Below are 13,957 nucleotides of genomic sequence, written 5' to 3'. Positions count from 1 at the left end.
TCAGTTTCATTTTTATTTTGGCCACATTTGACAAATTAAACAAAACATCCACCTTTGCTCCTTCATGAAAAGCTTCAGGGTGATCTTTCAAGCAGGGGTCCAAAAAGCATTTCCCCATAGGAAAATTGAACAGCGATTCAGCAAAAACGATGGAATGGAATTATACCAAATTTGGCAGAAATTAAGATCTATACCTGGAAGTTGTGCGTTTTTTAATATGGCATAAATCTGTTTACTAGTTTTGGAGAAATTAGAGCTCAAACTTTATATATATTATACCGCTGTACCTTCCGTGAGGATTCCCAACACTGTGCACTCAAACATCACAATCTGATTGGCTGGTCACAACCTAAAGAAATGTTGATGCCACCATTTTAGGATTGGGGACTCAGTTCCCGTGTCCTAGGAAATGAAAAATATAAAAATAAGGGATCAGGGGAGGGTATCCTGAAGCCCTGGTAATTGTGTGGGAGGGGCCCCCATAGGGACCATTCCTGATCTCAAATTAACATTTCTTTTCATGATTCGGTAAAACTCCACATTCGCCTGTGATGCCCAGTGTGGACTACTCTGATCATCACTGGCGGATCTGTAGTTCCACCGAATCATTACATGATGGGACCCTCCCATAAAAATTCAGGGGCAACCAAAGATCCACACCATTGCGAAAAAAGTGAGGCCTGGGGTTTTGCTCAACCATGGGGGTTGGCTGGCCATTGGGGGGTGGGGAGCAGGGTGTAGCTGCAGACCAGGTTCTGTACCCAACGTGACACTGTACAGGGTCGAAAGCGGCGCATGGTGTAGGGTTTGAAAAGTAAGGTAATAATTTATTATGTTTTGGTTCTAAAGCCCTAGAAATTCACTGCAAAAACAAACATTAAAGTAATGTTATAGTTAGGTATGGCAACGTATTACTTTATTTTAATATAACCCTAGAAATTCACTAACAATAAAGGTTAAAGTGATGTTATAGTTAGGTGAATATGTCCCTTACAACATAACTTTTTAAACTAAAAAAACACTGATATTCCCTAGTTATAGATAACTGAAGTAATTATAACTCACGCCAGGAAGTAACTATAACTCGCACCCGTGCCATGAGCTGTTATACCCTGACATTGAACATGTGATGAGTGATGTAACATGACAGCATTAATAACTTCACTGATGACCTCTGAAATGACATCATTCATGACAACACTGCATGGTGGGGAGTGCTACTTGTAGTTATGTCATGCCACAAATCCCACTCTAGGATTCTCTTGATTTCTGCATGTTTTTCCCTGGTATAAAAAGCAAACATTTTGCCTGCCTAAGGATGTTAAATCTCCAAGTGGAATACAACTGAGCATCAGTATTCCCTCTGGACTTATAATTCCGAAGGGCCTGGTAACATATATTACTGTGCCAACAGAATGAATGGATCACTAGTATTGATGGACTAAGTCTATATCAGATTCAATAGATATTTTTGCAAACAGATAGCAAAAGCTGTCTGTGAGCGAGACCTAAAAATGGCACCAAAGGTGCATAGCCCTGATTTGACTTTGCCTGTTGTGGTGTGTAATGCACGAGTTCATCGTTTGCTGGCCAGGCTTCTGTTTTTTTACGCTTATGCTAGAACAGCAGCTTGACACAGGTTTTTGCAAATAACATAAATTAGGTGACCTAGTTAGCAACAACACCTTTACCCGTGGGAACAAGCTCCCCCTTCAAGGCTATGGCTCTATGTATTGAGAAGGGGGGTTAATTGAAAATGTAGGTCACATAGAAAATAGTGTAATTGATAAACATATCCATTTTAACATTCTTAGGCTAACACTTAATAGTGTTTTTAAATCTTTGTATGGCAAACATTTAGATATTCATAGGATTATGCACCAGCTTTGCTTGAGGTAAAGCATACTGCATACCCAGCCATTTATACAAAGCTGATATTGCAAGTATTTGGGGAGCTCTGTGAGCAAGACTAACATTTTGCATTGGTTTATGTCACAAAATGTAGTTTATTTGATTTGATATTCATTTTGCATGCAAACTCACCCAATAGTAACTCAAAGCAGTGCCTAGTACTGCTTTGCCTTGCTTAGCATGGGTGTGTTCCATGGGCGTTCCCATGCAACAACTGAGGGGCAGATTTACAAGCCCCTTGCAACACTTTTGCGCTGCCATTGTGTCACTTTTGTGACGCAGCGGTGGCGTAAAAAATGTGGCCAACTTACAGTGTGACGCATCTAGGGAGATGCATCACGTTGTGAAGCCCTGCGTCACAACATACCTGCGCCAGATACAATGTATGCATGGTGGGCTTGGGAACAGTTCACTATTTAAAGCCTGAAGAAGGAATAAAAGGACAAAGAAATAATTTTGATCCATTGTTTTGTTCTTAATTACATGTGAATAACATCTGAAATTGTTGTTGCTGTGATATCACGTGTGCTGGGGAATTCATATAATGTTCTCTTGTTGCTTAGGCCACAATTTTTAGAGAGGCAGGTGGTTCTCTCAACCCTACAGCACCGTTAATACAGCTGATACGGATCATATATGCTCTGTGGAATTACCCTTTTGGCGCCTGTACCCTATTAATTATACCACCATCTCCATACACCTTGTGTCATAGAGCACTGTATTGTAAATACAGCGCATCCATAGTGGCGTAAGGACATTCGGCACTGGTGCAAGGAAACTGACGCATCTATGCAGATGCACCAGTTCCTTATAAATCTGCCCCACAGTTTCTCTACTAAGAGGTCAGGGTTTTGCATAAAAAAATAACGCTTTTATTCCTTCAATCTTTTCGGGGTTTGCATGTGTACTGCACTGTACAACACATATAAAAAGTAAAAGAAAATCAAAAAGAAGGAGGCAATGTCTATTGCTTCATAGATTGGTGCAAGGGGCCTGGGACATGACCTCCATATGTCCCAGAAAAATGGCACAGATGCCACTTGAACAAATTAAGCAAAGGGTGGCCCAGCACCCAAGCATGTAAATTATGTATGGGTGGAGCTTACTTATTATCCACAAGTACAATAAAACAGAAAAACAATATGTCAAGATCTTCCCAATAAGACACTGATAGATTTTGATTGTTGGTGAGTAAATTCTTTATTCTTTTTCCATTGACAAATTCTTAAAATTCAAGATTGCCGACGCATTTCATCCTCATACGGGCTTCTTCAGGACTTTGCTGTAGTCAAAAAAGCTTTTCTTGATATGAAATTTCTCAAGTGCGATCAGATCAAATAGCAAACCAAGTCAATATGAAACGAATCACACAAATATGTGTGCCAAGCTCACTCCTCTTGATTGGAGGAGATCGTGCTTTGCTTACATTTCTATAATAGTAGTAATATCGGATATGTATCTCCGTGCGTCCAAGGCGTCGTCTGGTTCAAAATCAAAATATTTTAATACAGAATTTACATGCTTGAGTGCTGGTCAACCCTTTGCTTAACATATAAAAAGTAGGAAAAGTTTAAAAGCTAGTTTGAGCATAGAATTGTATACTGGGAGGGTACCCAACCTGTGCTAGACATCACACAGACTCACACCCTTGCACTAAGGTGCAAAAGTGTACATGTGTTGCTGGAAGCCTGACTGTGTACGAGCGCTGTAGAGATTATTGGCTTAACTAAATTTGGAGCATTCCCAACCTTTGCCCGCTTTAAATAGACATGTTAACTATCCTAGAGTAAATCTGGTTAATACAAGCTAAAATGTTTGTATGAAGAGGATATAGCTAAGGTGAAAAGAGAACTTAGCGAAGAAAAGTAAATACTGTCTAATGGATTTCGACCTAGTTGCTGAATTTATTAGCATTTGAGACTCCTATGCAAAACTCTGCTAGAGCACTTCATGTCTGGATTAGGTGGCTAAAGGCTAGTATAACACAAGGGAGTTTATTTATGAAAGCCCTGCAACACATTTGCTCCACCTAAAGTGGTACATGCCTGATTCAGGGCTCTCATAAAGATTTATCAAGTCACACAAAACCACCCTGCCTGGCATTGAGTGGCCTCAAAACTCATGAGTAAGGCAACGCAGCACCAATCAGTGCATTGCTTTACTCTGCACCCTGGAGGCATTCCATGGGCGCTGAAGTGTGGTTTCCCACGCAACATTCATGGAATTTAATGCTGCCTCAGATTTACAAAAACATGTAAACTGGGGAAGCGCCAAATCCGTATGCCTCCTGAGGTGAGGTGTACAGTCGTTTTTTCCTCTTTCTGTGTGTGCTGCATTCCGCAGCACAGCTAGAAAGAGGAAAACACCTCTTAGGATTGTTTTTATGGAGGAAGGTGCCCCTTCCTGCGCAAAAACAAGTGGGGGCACCCTTGCACAATGGTGCGAGGTTACTTGTGTTGGTGCTAGGCTGGCGAAAGGACAGGAATACGCCGTATTGCTAAAATACGGTGCATTACTGTCCTTTCCCTTTGGAGTAGGGCAGCACAGCAACGTGCCTTGCTGTACTGCTCTAGGCCAAAATGCCATAAATAAGGCACTGGCTTTATATAGATAACTTTTCAAATGCATCACTGTCCTTACATACCTGATGCATTCAATAGTAGTGGTTGCCACTGAATGAGGGTGGTGAGACGGAGTATGTGGGGGGAGCGGAGTGGGGGAATACAAAATTAAATAAAAAGACTTACCTGGGTGCTGCCGGATGCCGCCTCTCCTCCGACGTCTTCCTCCGCACAGCAACAGGAAGCACACAGCCTCCCAGAATCCACTGGCCAATCACAATGCTGCAATGCAGCATTGTGATTTGTCTGAGCCCCGTGGTTCGCACTCAGATGGGGACAGGGAGGCTGTGCATGTTACCTACCAGGCTGTGTAATGTAGCTTGGTGGGGAACATGCAAAGTGTGCAGGACTGTTTGGCCGGCCCTCTAACCATCCTGCGCAATTTAGAGTGTGCCTAACACTCCTCTTCCTGGACCCTGCTCTGGCCAGCCCAGGCCCAACCTCCCTGCCCGCACCTAAGCAGGAAGGAAAAGTAAAATTATGATAATGTTAGGTATTATCATTTTAGTTTTCCTTTTTAAACTGCTCCCAGAGCAGTGGGGTGATGCTCCTCCGCCTTAGGGGAGGAGCTGCCTCTGGATGCATACATGTCACATTCTGTGAACAAAAAGAGGTCGAATTTTTTTACAAGATCAATCAAAATTAACAAAATGATTGCATTCCAGTTCCAGAAAATACTTTCAAAGATCGTTTCCCAAAGTTGACATTATAGGAAGTCATATACAGTTCTGTTCTAGGAGCAGAGCATGTAATAAACAAGCTACAACTAATACAGCCCCATTCTAGTAGGCCAGGAATATCTAAAGTGGGTCCAGGAGGGCTGGCTCTATGAGAGATTGTCAGGTTATTCACAATAAGTTGAAGGTTAAGAACTTTATATATATTCAGTGGTTATCTTAACACTCTGGCATTCTTCTGGAGCTATGTTGAACTCCTTTCCCCCAGGAAGGTGTCACAACTTCTGGAGAGAAGGAAGGTGGATGGTATAGTACCATGTAATTTGTGATCAAAGACAACAAAAATGGATGGAGCATGTATGGCTAAGAACAGCCCAGGCAGTTAATTTATTTGCAACAGATATCGCAGCACTGAGCTGTAAGCAGGACCACTGGGATAATGCAGCAGGGAATACCACATTTTGTGGCAGGGTATGACTAAAATATATGGCAATAAAATTCAAATTATGTTGTGATATGAGGCACAGTTTGTGATAGTATTACATAGTTATTTTGTAATTTTTACACATGCTGACACTGTCTGGGCAAATGTTTCATCTTATTAGTGCCAGGTTAATGCCCAAAGACAGTATATAGCAAGTGAAAGATGACCAGTCACCCTTTGTAAAGGGCTTTCAATTGCACAGTGACCTGTGTTACCAAGTTTGATCTGTTCGAACGATAAACAATTTTTTAAAATTTGCATATTGTGCAGCAGATGATACATTTTGTGGCAATGTAAAAAATCAAGAATTGTGAGGAAAACGTTGCTGCCACAGAATTGCATAATTCCGTTCACCCTGTCTGTTTGTCACTTGTTAACAGCATATGGAAAGGTCTTCTATGGGAAAATAAAAGTTTGGACAAGTTGCAGCTGGTAAAATTTCTAAGGGGTCGGGCGAACACATGCATCATGAATTGCACTGAGCGAGGAAACAACATGAGCCAGTATATCTCTCCCATTTCGGATTAGAGAGGCTTCTGGCATTTATCTGCAAAGTAGTACCAGTGGCAAAATGTACAATATGCCTAACTTTAAATGTGTTTCAACTGCACCTAATTTCTCTCTCCCCAGATGCTTCTCCTTTTCATCAAGTCTGTGCCTGGTTGTCTTTGCCTCTATTGCTGTCTTGCACCTGGTTTTCACGGCCTTTAGCGTTTTCTTCGTACCTGGTTGTCACTGTCTTTAGCGTTTCTGCTTTGTATCTGTGCTGGCTCTTTGTTATGCTGTGGTGCTGTATCAATGTTTATGACCTAACCAGTAGATTTTTTGGCAGGCGTACTGACTATGCTCCTCCGTATGGCCTTCCTCTTCTTCGTGGGGCTTTTACAGCTGAAGTTGCACTTTGACTCCGCTTACACCAACTGTAGACCGCTTCTTGAGGTGCACGTGGCATACACAAGCAGTTTGCTGGACCATGGTAAAATTTCAGAGAGAGCTATCTTGTATCTTTTGGGGCACATATCCCCCCTTCGTCGACAGTTGTAGCATTCTTGGCAGCCCGGGAGCAGGTAACAGACCACACCAGACACGGAGCTCTGGTTTGCACGTCTTTATACTTCGTCGCGCAACCGTTAACTGAACGCACTGCGTCACAAACTTTATTAACTACACCTACCGGATTACGTAATACTTCTAGGGAGTCTGCAGAGGGCCACTAGAGGCCTTATAAAGATGAACCCCTGGACACAACACTGAGCACTCCCAGGGAGGTTAGGACTCTCTTTTTGTTTTGTTTTTTTAAAGTCTTTCAACATGCTCTTCAAGCCGGGGAAGGGAGGGAATTTTTTATGGTTGCTCCCTTGCTAGTTTGTCACCTTTAAGAAAAAAATACCCAGAAGCAGTAGAAATAAATTCCTTTCTCCAGCAATGTGAAAAAAAATATTTTTTTTCTGACCTTTCACTAGAAGTGGAATATAGAGATATATGAGTAGACACTGACTTTTTCTTTGGAATCTATGTTTGGATAATGTCTGCCACAAATCAGAAATGATTATAATGGCACTCTACATTCGGCAGGATGTTTCCCTTTCGCTATTTTTTTTCAACGATAATAACCATGATATGGAACACTCGCCACTCCTAATATGCACAACCTTGAGAAATATTGCTAAAAGCTTTGACTTGCAATTTCCTTTACTAATCTTTTGTTTGTAGTAAGCTTTAACAAACAACATTTGTATTTGCAATTCATTTTGCACGTGCACACAAAAACATATATATATATATATATCCCAGAGCCCATCCAGCATTCCGAAAGGAAGAGGCCGCACAAGGAATCCAGGTAAGGGCTTTATTGGACAGCAGAAAAAGCGTGATGCATTTCGGCCATGTGGCCTTCCTCAGATGCCGCTGCTCACCAAGAACATAGCCACGCCTTCTCCTTTAAATGGTACTGCAGTCTCCCATTGGTGGGAGCACCCTCCATCCCCAGTCATGTGCTCGCCCACCAAGTGCAGCGCTGTAAGAGCTGCAACTCCCAAGATGCTTTATTTTCGGGCAGGTGTTGCGTGGGGAAACAAAGTTGAAACCAATGTGGCTGGTGTACTGCAGGGCAAGGCGTGGTGAACCTGGTTGTTGTAAGTCCTGAAGCCTCCCTGGGTCCCCGCATACATTTCAACCAAGCAAGTGAAAGTCAGTCCGGCTGTAAGTTGACTGTAATAAGTCAAATAAACTGCGTGAAGTCACGAGCTGCCAACCGGCAGCAAGCCATGCTGAACAAACACTGCGAGGTGTGCTGGTGTCAATCCAATCCCTTGGAAAACGACGAAACCTGCAGATGCAGAAGCCAGTGTGGACACCTGCCAGCTTGCAAAACGGGGCCTCTTAACGCGCCTCTATTATATAGATAAATATATGTAGGGATTTGATAAAGATGACATTATTGTGGGTATTTTAAAGGCGATGCTTTGGACGCAACATCAATCAAGAACAGTGCTAATATGAAATCAAGGACGCATGAACTGGGCACAAAGACTGAAGCAGTCGGCCTTTACATACATATTGTGGTGACTTCTGGGTAGCTTGTGAGAGAAGCCAGCCAGTCCAAGATATGTATTGTGTGCTGTCAATAATTGTGTTAAATTTAGATGTGAATGTGAGGAATGAAAGAGGAAGGCTATTCCAGTAGTGAGACAAGAAGTGAGAGTAAACTGAAGATAACTGGAAAGTGAATAAATGGAGAGTGAAGAAACGCAGAGGAAAGCGAGTGAGGTGGAGTGTAGGCGGTGGATAGGTTAAGAGGGATAGGCCAGGAAACAGCTGTGCATAAATATATATATATATATATATATATATATATATATATATATATATATATATATATATATATATATATATATATTCACCTAAAAAACCATAGGTTTTACACATGTTATAGTTAGGTGGACATTTCACTCATAAAAAAACAATGAAATTCCACCGTTATAGTTAGTTCAGATAACTATAACTCACGCGCCCACATTCCAGTGCTCATGACGTCACATATTTCATCACTCATGACATGGTCAGTGGCGTCATCGCATGACATCACTGATGACATCATCCTTGTGATAGAGTGGCGGTCGCGCGAGTTATAGTTATCTGAACTAACTATAACGGTGGAATTTCATTGGTTTTTTACGAGTGAAATGTCCACCTAACTATAACATGTGTGAAACCTATGGTTTTTTAAGTGAATTTACAAGGTTTTTTAAATGCTAATTCCTAACTATAACGTGTGTGAAACCTATGGTTTTTTCACTGAATTTCTAAGGTTTTTTAAATGCTAATTCCTAACTATAACGTGTGTGAAACCCATGGTTTTTTCAGTGAATTTGCAAGGTTTTTTAAATGCTAAGTCCTAACTATAACGTGTGTGAAACCCATGGTTTTTTCAGTGAATTTGCAAGGTTTTTTAAATGCTAATTTTGTTTTTTTTCTTCTATTTTTTTAAACATATTTTTATTTTAATTTTCTATCCTTTTTTAAAGACTATGGTTAAATTTTTAAAATTCTATAATATGTTTTTTTTAATATATTTTATAAAATAAACATGTAAAATTTATTAGCAATACATTTTTTCCTTTTTTTAAAATTTTTTTTTAGTACGCGTACCGTAAGCTTACGGTAAGCGTACGGTTTACGCAACGTTCGTAATTTATCTACGCTGTTTGCGTATAGTTACGCAATTTGCGTAGCCGCGCGTCCTCCGCGTGGGACGCGTACGCGTGTACGCTACACGCGCACGTTACGCGGAAGTGCCGGGTAGTGACTGTTATGCGCATGCGCGCAAGCGCGTGTCTTTTTTACGCGCATGCGCACTTTTGCCGTAAGCGTACCGTAAGCGTACCGTAAGCGTACGGTAGGTCATGTGATCATGAAACACAACTTTTGATTGGTTGAAACTACTTTCAGTTCTAGAACTCTCCTACACCACACCCATTCCCCTCATTTCTGCTTGTGATCCCTTGGGAGAAGGAGCTGGTTTGTCTTTGGGATACGATGGCAGAACAGCAGAGCTCTTCTGAGAGTGAGGCTAGCACTAGCAGCACTGTCTTGAGGCAGAGATCGAGGAAACAAAAGCCCTCTTATGTATGGGATTATTTTACTTTTCCTGAAGGCCAGCAAAAGGTAAATGCACCCTTAGTGACTTGTAAGCTGTGTAAGCGTGTACTTTCTAGAGGTAATCCTAACAGGAAGTATTCCTTTGGGAATCACACCATGAAGAGACACCTCCAGGATGTACACAGAAGGACACATGGTCATCTTTTTGGAGGTAACTCTTCAGAAAGACAAGCCAGTACATCCACAGCAGCTCAGCCTGGACCATCATCTGCAGGGCTGACTCCTTCTTCTGCAGGTCAGGTGAGCCCTTCATCTGTGGGGGGAGAATCTCCTTTTGCTGGCCCTCTGGAAATCAACCCTCGATTTCGGAAGGTTGATATTCGATGCACATTTTGTCAAGATCTAATTTGCTATAGGGAGACCAGTGTTTCCCTAGTGAACAACAAAATAGATCAGCACATTTGTCGCTTTGAATAATTTTCCCATGCTTCCTTTCCTCTGTCCCTGCATGAACACAACGGTTCTTTTAAGAGCCAACCTTATCTTTCATCTTTTTTTTACATATGTTTTTAAAAACTTTTTTTTTTTTTTTTTACCGTACGCGTACGGTGCGCGTACTTTTTTTTTTTTTTTTAAAAAAACACTAAAAATCAATTATCACATTACAAGGTCCTTGAGAGACTACAATTATTATTATTGACTTACCATACTCACTCAAAAAATTATTTATTCATTTGTTTTTAAAAAAAATAGTTTTAAAAATGGTTCTAGTTTTCGAAATTTTTCTATATCTATCTGGAAAAAAAGAAAAAAGTATTAATATTTTTAAAACATTTTGAATGTATTTGCATTACAGACTGAAACCTGAAAACCCCACTCGCTTGTAAATACTGTGCATGATTATACATGGCAAGCACATGGGTGTGTGCTAAGAGTCTGCTTCTTCCCCCAAAAATTCGCTCCCCCTTTCCATCTAATGCAACTGTGAAATCACCAGAGCAATATGCAATAAATCTCTGCCTATAAATCCTCTCTGCACACAGAGTCATGTTTTCACATTAGTCCCAAAACGAAATTTCTTTGCCAATTTGAAAGCACACTTACTGCTCTTTTTTTTTTCGGGGCAAGTGAAAATCACTTTTACAGACTGACACATTATGAAACCACTTTTTTTGATTTATTTAAATGCACATGTCCAAACTGTTTTTTCAGACCACCACCATGTGTATTCTCGGTGACTGCCTACACTCCAGCAAGGGCAACCAGCCTTAGTGATGCTGAATGTATTTGCATTACAGACTGAAACCTGAAAACCCCACTCGCTTGTAAATACTGTGCATGATTATACATGGCAAGCACATGGGTGTGTGCTAAGAGTCTGCTTCTTCCCCCAAAAATTCGCTCCCCCTTTCCATCTAATGCAACTGTGAAATCACCAGAGCAATACGCAATAAATCTCTGCCTATAATTCCTCTCTGCACACAGAGTCATGATTTCACATTAGTCCCAAAACGAAATTTCTTTGCCAATTTGAAAGCACACTTACTGCTCTTTTTTTTTTCGGGGCAAGTGAAAATCACTTTTACAGACTGACACATTATGAAACCACTTTTTTTGATTTATTTAAATGCACATGTCCAAACTGTTTTTTCAGACCACCACCATGTGTATTCTCGGTGACTGCCTACACTCCAGCAAGGGCAACCAGCCTTAGTGATGCTGAATGTATTTGCATTACAGACTGAAACCTGAAAACCCCACTCGCTTGTAAATACTGTGCATGATTATACATGGCAAGCACATGGGTGTGTGCTAAGAGTCTGCTTCTTCCCCCAAAAATTCGCTCCCCCTTTCCATCTAATGCAACTGTGAAATCACCAGAGCAATACGCAATAAATCTCTGCCTATAATTCCTCTCTGCACACAGAGTCATGTTTTCACATTAGTCCCAAAACGAAATTTCTTTGCCAATTTGAAAGCACACTTACTGCTCTTTTTTTTTCGGGGCAAGTGAAAATCACTTTTACAGACTGACACATTATGAAACCACTTTTTTTGATTTATTTAAATGCACATGTCCAAACTGTTTTTTCAGACCACCACCATGTGTATTCTCGGTGACTGCCTACACTCCAGCAAGGGCAACCAGCCTTAGTGATGCTGAATGTATTTGCATTACTGAGTCCAACCTCAAACCCTTAAACTATTCTTTTTTTTTCCAGTACACCTTAATTTATTGTGAAAACATACTCCATATTATTTTACATGTTCCTCACATTTAAATTTCTCCCAAAACAGAAAATGATAAACGCAACTACAACAAAAACAATTTCCATTTCTATTATTCATTTCTTAAGTTACCACATACATCCCCTCTCAAACTGTAAACTCACCTTTAAAATTAGTTAGTTGTGAAAGAAATGTGACACTCAAACAGCAGATTATCAGAGCCAGGATCTCTGTTGTGTTCACCTCTCTCCTCTCAGCAGAACCAGATAATGGCAAACTTTCCCTCTATTTTTCCACACATATACATGTAAGTTTCAAATCTCAGTGCTTCCCCCTTTTTTTCAAATGTAATCACACATTTCTATTGGTTGAAAACCAACCCTTTTCCAAAAGTACCCTTCCCCCAACTTGACTTCTGCCTAGTACCCTTCCCCCAACTTGACTTCTGCCTGCTACCATAGCAACAGCTCATGGAACACTGCTGTGTTGAGTTAGGTCAGAAGTTCGCCAAACAATGTTTCAATTCCACAGAGCAAGAGTGCTTGACTTTTCAAACCTAACAGCAAATCCATAGTACTGTTCTTTGGTTACACATTTTTTTGTACCAATACAAAACATGCTTCTATTAATTTACACATACAGCCTAGTTTGTATTCTAGAATGGTATGAAACAGCCAATCAGTTCTTTTTGTTTTGAAAAAAATATGTATGCCTCCATTTCCAAACTGTCTTTCTTTTCATATTGCCATTCTACTGAAAGACACCTCCTGAGTGCATCCAGATCTCCTTTGAAGATGTTCACAGTGTGGATTGTAGGGCACAGCTATGTCTTCTGGAGTGAAAAGTTTGCAGAGAAAACAGATATGGTGAGAGACCTTGCTTTGCCAAATGTAGACATTAAATGGATTGGTCAGAGAGGGTTAAAGTGGCACCAATTGATGCCATTGGTGAAATCCTTCATGCAAATCCAACACCCTGACCTCATAATAGTGCACTGTGGTGGCAATGACCTAGGCACTTTGACTGGGGTAGGTCTGGAAATGCTTATGAAGGACACCTTTGCACAACTGTTTTCTCTTTTCCCTAAAACTGCCTTTGTGTTTTCCAACATATGCCAAAGGCAAAAATGGAACTGGTCCAATCATTTCTGTCCACAGATTGACAAAGCAAGAAAGCACGTCAACAAATCTGTTTCTGCTTTCCTCCGTGACTATGGTATGGGTGCCATTTACCACAACAACTTGCGTTATGACATGCAAGACATTTATAGAGGAGATGGTGTGCACTTCAATGATGAAGGGAACAGAGTCTTCCTTTTGAACCTTAGACTCTGCATCGGTACTTACTTGTAGGTACCACTAAAAAAATGACTTCATAAACACAACAGCTCTTTTTAGAGCTCCCTAATATCTAAACTCTTAAATCTGCTTTTCATTTATTTATTTTTATTTTTTTTACCGTACGCTTACCGTAAGCTTACCGTACGCGTACCCCGTGATTTTTTTAAAAATCAATAAATGTTTTTTTTGTACTTTTCTGTCCTTCTTTGACCCCCTTACAAATGTTAGGGGGTCTGTAACTCTCCTCATTGCCCCCTTTTCTTGTTTTCACTCTTTTTTTTCAGAGTGAAATACACAAAATGGCGGCCGCCGCTTCCTGGTTTCGGCCGATTCGAATGTTTACTAAGATCTAAGAGCCAATCAGAATCGCGCTCGCGCACACCACCGTACGCTTACGGTAAGCGTACGGTAAGCGTACCGTAAGCGGGCTCAGATATATATATTGATTTAAAGGCTATTTTCTCAGAATCTACTGAACAGATTTACACCAAACCTACAAAAGGCACTTCCTTGACCTAGGGACTACCTCTCTGCCAAATTTCGAGTAATTCTGTTCAGCCGTTCGGGCTGTAGCTCGTTCTAAAGGTCCTATGG

General features: G+C 40.8%; 1 protein-coding gene across 2 annotated transcripts in view; it reads left to right on the top strand.

Moving 5' to 3' along the window:
- HTR7 (5-hydroxytryptamine receptor 7) overlaps positions 1-13,957 on the top strand; it is a 635,768-nt gene that overhangs the window by 22,508 nt on the left and 599,303 nt on the right. The gene's annotated exons all lie outside the window — the stretch shown is intronic.

This window comes from Triturus cristatus, chromosome 1_2, assembly GCF_964204655.1.
Source record: "Triturus cristatus chromosome 1_2, aTriCri1.1, whole genome shotgun sequence".
Taxonomy (NCBI): domain Eukaryota; kingdom Metazoa; phylum Chordata; class Amphibia; order Caudata; family Salamandridae; genus Triturus; species Triturus cristatus.
This window is presented reverse-complemented; position numbering and strand designations above follow the sequence as displayed.